Raw genomic sequence first — 7,723 nt, forward strand, 5'->3', positions numbered from 1 at the left:
TCCAGTAGAAATGCAACAGTGGAGTCAACCCAGCACTCCCAACAGTGTTTTTGCATTGCACTAGTCTTGCTGCTGACCTTGCCCTCCCAGTAAGCCCAAGTGACACTGGTGGTGGGAGGCCAGGTAAGCGCCACTGCCCTGCCTTGTCCTGCTGACTGCTGTATTTCAGGAGTCATTTCCACTGAGTGCAGTGGGCTTATTCCCAAGAAAGTGTGCACAGGGTTGCAACCTTAGTCCTTCTCCTATTCCTGATATCCGGCTTCAGATGCCTGGTTTTCTCCAATATAGGGAGATAGATAGATATATCCCTATATTGGAGCAAACCAGGCATCTGAAGCCGGATATAAGGAATACACACACACACACACACACACATTATATATATATATATATATATATATATATATAATATGAACTAATTACTCACCTAGGACCCTATGGTTATCCTTTACTGAGTACCAGCTCCCAAACCTTCCTGGATAACTGCTCTTGGTCATCTACGCTAGGCATAGGCAAACTTGGCCCTCCAGATGTTTTGGGACTACAACTTCCATCATCCCTAGCTAACAGGACCAGTGGTCAGGGATGATGGGAGTTGTAGTCCCAAAACATCTGGAGGGCCGAGTTTGCCTATGCCTCTTCTGCTTCAATAAAGACCAAAGAATTATGTGTTGTCCTTCAGGTCAAAATACTATGGGTTGGATCCAGTGGAGTCATCTTGTCCTCAGGACTGTGGGCGCCCAACGCCTCAGTGCAGACATGCAGGTGTGTGACGTCACACATCCGTGTTGCGGTGGCCAGCAGCGACTCCTCTTCCTCCTCCTCTCCACAGTCAGCAAGGCATCCTTCTCCAGGGGGAGAGGCTTGGACTCAGAGGCAGAGAGACTCTGCCTCCATATCAAGCACCACCACCCCCGGAAAAGGATGCCTCGCTGGCTGGCTGTGGAAGGTGTAGCTGAACTGCTTGCCTCTTGGGGGCAGCACCACTGCCGCCTGCCGGGTTTTTTCATTGACTTTGTGGGTGCCCAGCCCCCACGGCCCCCTGGAGTTGGCTCCTGTGGTTGGATCCATGGGAGTGTCCTTCAATGAAAAAAACGAGTTCCTAGAGAGCCAACAAACACTATGCACTGCAAATATTTTTCACGTAGTGGCTTGGACAAACCCACCAAGTTTTAGATAAGTTTCCAGTGTTGTACAATGATATCCAACCTGTGAAGCAGCACAGTAGCATAATCACTCCCTTTCAGTAGTACAATGAGCTCATACAAGATGCTACTATGCCCATGTTGGTGTACACCACTCAGGGTGCCTTCGGAGCTAGATATATGTGTAGCTTTTGGGTGCAAATCAGGCTTATATCTCACTATGGGGATATAATTGAGCTATAGATGCCATTAGCCTTTATGAAAACGGATAGCTTTGGTACATGTCATCGTTTTTACAGTTTTTGTGGTGCTTTCGTTTCACTGTGATTTATTGCCATTGAGTTTAAAATACATTTTGGCTGATGCTTAATCTCAGATTCATTCCCAATACACAGAAGTCACCAAAATGGATGTCATTTTCCCCCATCAGCAAAAAATTCTAGAGCATTTTTGATTACTGCGCTTTTTATTCCTGTTGGTTTATCAACTATAAGTGAAAATATTCATCCAAGCAGAGATGCGCTTTCTGTTCGCATTAAAATGCCTCTCAATGAAAAAAACAACCCAGTGGGGGTGATTCCAGTGGAATAATATGTACCCCCTCTATTTCAGTTGTCGTGGGTGGATATGAATTTTAAATCTCCAGCTGGAATTCAATCAAGCAGAACCAAGCACCAGATGGTTATCGGTGCAATAGCCTGACAGATGTGTCCCTGGCTCCACAGCTGCTCTTGATACTCAAATGGCAATATTTAAATTACATAAATATACAATATTTTTTTAAAATGTAACTGAAGAGAAAGAGTAGCAATGGCTGCCCTACTGGTCCTCCTCAAAAATAAATATAAACTGTAAGTCACTGATTCAAAACACTAATATTTGTTTGTTAGTTTTGGCTGGGAGGCTGTTTTCTATGCAAGCACATCCCAGTGTCAGTCATATGCTACATCTTCCTGTTTCTAATGGTCCTTCTGGGTAATCATCATGCACTATTTTTCTCCATAGAAAAATAAGAATTCAGTTTCTATTTTAAAGCTAGAGTGTTTGGGAAATGAGTCATAATGAATAGATATGTAGCAGACCAGCAGGAAATGAAGAGCTATTTGGAAAGAAGAATCTAAGATATCGTCAACAATTCCGATGCTAGGAGTCCTTTTCCCCGTCCCTCTTGCTGAGTCTCGAAACCTACCTACTGTTATGTTTAACAAACAATGTTTAATAAGTAGCCTACTTTTCTTTACCCAAACCTCAAAGACATAAAAAGCATATTCTACAAGGAAAAATCTGTGTTTTCCTTCAGACACAGATAAAATGTGCCATATTCCTAGTAGCAGATGGTAAACGGTGTTATGTATACAGCACCATAACTGGTATAATAGTAAATAAGCATATATTTTCTATATACACACCATTTTTATGAAGCAAATGAACCTTTGTTTCACATCCCTTAGAGTTTAGAAACTATGCGAACATTCCTTTGTGCAACCCTGCAACGCCGATTTTAGCACGCACATATGCAAACTACTACTGCAATGTAATTAATTCTCAAACTGCAAATCTGTGTGGGCTTACTTAGAAATGAACACCACTGAACTCAGTGATCCTTACTTGTAAGTAAATATGAACTGAGCTGCATTACTTTATTATAATCCACAAACAAAGCTAGTCAAGATAGTTGAACTCAATCATCGCCTCTTACTGAGCCATTCATTCTGAGAGATCTCATATTTCTCAACAGCAGTGCGGCTGGCCATCCACTAAGAACTGGAACAAAGAGGTTCTCCTTCCTTTTTGAGGCCTGCTGCGGTACTGTAAAAGTGCAAGTGTCTGTATTTGTGCCACAACACGGCTGCGATGATGGCTTAGAAACAGCACACCTAGTCACCATGTTGTCTAATTGGTGGAGGGTGTTCTGCCACATCCATATACAGCCATTTTGGGACTAGGAATGCAAACTGTGATTTCTGTAGAGGAAGCAAAATATAGCAAAAGCAGGAAAGAAATTCTCACTCAGGACATGGTGTTGAAGCAACCTTATAGTCAACATCAACTTCGTTGGACTGGTCATGTTGTGCGGATGCCTGATGATCATCTTCTAAAGCAACTACTCTATTCCGAACTTAAAAATGGAAAGCGTAATGTTGGTGGTCAACAAAAGAGATTTAAAGACTGTCTCAAGGCAAATCTAAAAAAATGTAGTATAAACACTGACAGCTGGGAAACACTGGCCTGCGAGTGCTCCAGTTGGAGAACAACCTTTACCAAAGGTGTCATGGGCTTTGAAGACACCCGAACTCAGGACGCAGGGGAGAAATGTGCTAAGAGGAAGGCATGCTTGGCAAATCCACACTACCACATCAACTCCCACCCAGAAACCAATGTCCCCACTGTGGAAGGATGTGTGGATCCAGAACTGGCCTCCACATTCACTTACGGACTCATTGTTAAAACCGTGTTTATGGAAGACAATCTTACTCAACTACGAGTAATCGCCAAAGAAGAAGAAGAAGATATTTAAGCACTAGTCTAGTAGCCATAGGTGAGGAGGATTTGCATGAAGGCAAATGAACAAGCTGGTATTGAATGGATTGAGGGATCCCCCAGGGGACATAGCTAATGAGCATCCCTCTTGAGTTGCCAGCCCAAAGTGCGGAGGCGAGATTATATCCCGTCTGCATTATTTGTTCTGATTTGCTTACAGCGCCATTATATGACAATGACCATTTGTTCTGCATTCATCCTGATTTGCTTGTGGGGTGTTCGTATGCATACCATTTAACCATATTCCAATACATATGGTTGTCTTGCTCATTTCAATAGAATAAAAGATCCATTTCCTCCACTGAAATGAATGGGAAATCGCTGCAAGCAGGAACCTTAAGAGCTCCTAGGCATGCTATATCACTGAATCAGGTCAAAGGATACATTAATCACTACAGCAGGCTTCCTCAACCTTGGCCCTACAGATGTTTTTGGCCTACAACTCCCATGATCCCTAGCTAGCAGGACCAGTGGTCAGGGATGATGGGTACTGTAGTCTCAAAATATCTGGAGGGCCGAGGTTGAGGAAGCCTGCACTATAGCATCATGTAAAAAAATGGACAACCTTTTCATTAGGAGCATTATGTTTATAATATGTTGCATACCAAATGGACTTCATATTTGTTTTGGTGGGGCCATAAATCCTAGCAAATACTTATAGATTTGTATAAAATTGATTCTGATTGGTTATCTTAGCTGTATGGTATCCTACCCGTAGCAATACATTTGATTGCCTGAAATTCTATTGTTGAAGAGTCTTAATTATCAGTGTCACAGTATCTTTCAAGGTTGGGGTTAGGAAACAGCGAGTTGTAGCAGCTGTTCAAAAGCTTTATTATTGCAATGGATCACATTTATTAAAGCCTCATAAAGTTACAAACAGTTGTAATAAAAGAACAGTTCCAACAATGTGAAGTGGTCCATTACACGTTGAGTATGACAACTTTATTATTACTGTTACAATTATTAAAGAGAAATATATTGCACACGAAACCAGAAGCAAAGGACCATAACAGGCCAACATATCATTGCAGCAACATAATCTTCGCTAAAATGCAAATAATTACATAGGACAATTCCATAAACGAGACAGTGAGTCACAATTACCAGGTAATATCTAGGAACGTGCTTTTCAATGAAACAAACTATTATTAGAGTAAAATAAGGAAACATACAGAAATTTGGGTTTTAAACTTCATTTGTACTGGACCCCAACGTCTGGCATGTATCAGGCCCTCAGAGGCAGCTATCGTTCGAAACCATAAAGCAGTAACATTATAAACACAATAATAAAACAATTGCTGCTGCAGTATTAGATTGTAAGGGCCTTTGAAATAGCTATAAATAAAGGCCCTCTTCGAAACACTTAAAAGCCATCAGTGAATGTCGCTGACTTTCCACCTGATGGAAGAGGTTCCCCAGAGTGGATGTCACAACTGAGGAGGTCCTGCCTCTCATAGCCTTTGAAATATCTGGTCCTGGGACATACAGTGGTACCTCAGGTTACAGACGCTTCAGGTTACAGACTCCGCTAACCCAGAAATAGTACCTCGGGTTAAGAACTTTGCTTCAGGATGAGAACAGAAATCGTGTTTCGGCGGTACGGGAGCAGCAGGAGGCCCCATTAGCTAAAGTGGTGCTTCAGGTTAAGAACGGACCTCCGGAACGAATTAAGTACTTAACCTGAAGTACCACTATAGAAGGAATAGCTAACCATCAGGGGGTTTTGAGGGCTGCATTGAACCATAGTCAACCCTCCAGGGGACATGTCTTAAAAATAAGTGGGACCAAACCGTAAAAAATGGTATGCTGAGAATTCAAAGCTGCTTCCAAAACTCTCTCCCATCATCTATTATATGCTATATTAAATCCTTTTTAATCATTCATTATTAAATTCACTTAAGACAAGCATGACCAAACTTGGCCCTCCAGCTGTTTTGGGACTACAACTCCCATCATCCCTAGCTGACAGGACCAGTGGTCAGGGATGATGGGAATTGTAGTCCCAAAACAGCTGGAGGGCCAAGTTTGGCCATGCCTGATTAAGATAATAATAATATAAATTTAGAAAAATTAAAGGACGGATTGGGGGGAGGTGTCTTGGGGGTACAAAAGCAGTTAGAGATCACAGCTGGGAACCTATGGAACCAATAAATAATGTCATTTTCTTAAAAATGTAAAATGTTTTTAATTTGTAAAAAAATGAACAAAAGCCGAGGTCCTTGAGAAGACAAAAAACAACAAATTGAATTGCATTGGAAAACGCAATGTCTTTTGATGGCCTAGTGTCCCTCAGGTTGTTTGATGCAAAACAATGCACTTCCTTCTTTATGGAAGCATTCAAACACTGGCAAAACTAGTGATAGAGATTTCAGATGTTATCAATAGACTTGATAGATTATTCCGGGCAGCCTTCATCCAGAGAACAGGATATTCAATTTAAAAAATTCAGCTATTTCTTAGAGACATGGTTCACAATGACACACATAAATGAAACTTCAAGTTACATATTATACCGTATTTTTCGCTCTATAAGATGCACCAGACCACAAGACGCACCTAGTTTTTGGAGGAGGAAAACAAGAAAAAAAATATTCTGAATCTCAGAAGCCAGAACAGCAAGAGGGATCGCTGCGCAGTGAAAGCAGCAATCCATCTTGCTGTTCTGGCTTCTGGGATAGCTGCGCAGCCTGCATTCACTCCATAAGATGCACACACATTTCCCCTTACTTATTAGGAGGGGGAAAATGAGTCTTATAGAGCAAAAAATACGGTAATTGCATACATGGTCTTGCAAGAAAGCCACTTTCATATTTCACAGAAATTGAAGTTGTTTTTTTAAAACCTAATAAACAAAAAGTTCCCACTGGTCATAACAATCTCTCCAGCCCTGCAATTTTAAAAAGATCTGGAAACAAAACTGATTACTACACATTAAGCATCTACTATATTTTTTTGGAAATGATATGTCTGTCTGTCCAACTGTTCTCTGTTGGTTTGGATGCTTATCATTGCCAAACTCAGCACAAGGTTTCCTGAGATGGGGCTAGCAATCATCAACATTTGGAAACTGGACACCATTTTGAATCAAGATGGAGGACTGAAATATAATTCAAACATGACTGACTTTTTGCCTTGGGTTTGATTGTTTCTCTAGCTATTGTCACCAAACTTGGCATGAAAGGTGTGGGCAGTAGTCTCCATCAATGTTTGGTGCCAGGCAACATATTAAATCAAAATGGCGGACCAAAACATGACTTTGCCATAACATCACCATTTTGAGGGGTGCGGTCCAAACTCACAAATTACACTAGTCACTTAAAAATCACAATTTTGGAGGACTACAAATTCCCAGACAGTGATAGGTACTCCCCACTAGCAGCATATAATTGAGCCTGAGTGAGTAGAACATGTATATGATTGCTACTTTTTATCCTCCTACTTAAGTCTGCATGTGGAGGCTGCATACATCAAAATTATTATTCCCTTAAGAACAGCATGTATATATTATCTAGGTATTTACCACAGCATAATTGTCTATGCTTTTTTTTTTTCTTGCTACAATTGAGAATTGGGGTGTGTGCGTGTGTGTGTGTGTAATGAAGCTCACTGAAAAATAACTGTTGTTTTTGTCTGCTTGTTTGAGAACAGATATTCATTGTGTCGCTTTTTAACTTTTCTCTCCATTTAACCACTTACATGTTTCACTCCCCCCCCCCATGAAAGTCTATAAAAAAAGAATAGGGTAGGAATACAAAGTTTCATATCAGAAATGAACTAACATCAGTATGTTGGCTAAATTATATGTTGTTGTTTTTTCTGGACTTCCTGTAATATCATCCTTATGGAACTTCTGAGGCAAAGGTCAAGTTATTGCAACTCTCAAGCCTTTATGGGTTTTATTATTTTTTGCAGACTTTTATAATAATAGGCTGTGAGGTAACTAGTCTTCAAAAGCCTCCAGCACCTTTTGTCTCTTTTTGTTGTTCTAATAATAATAACATAGCCTCAGGCTTTTTAAAATAGCTTGAACGCTC

The sequence above is a fragment of the Podarcis filfolensis genome (assembly GCF_964270895.1).
Source record: "Podarcis filfolensis genome assembly, chromosome: 9".
Classification (NCBI taxonomy): Eukaryota; Metazoa; Chordata; class Lepidosauria; order Squamata; family Lacertidae; genus Podarcis; species Podarcis filfolensis.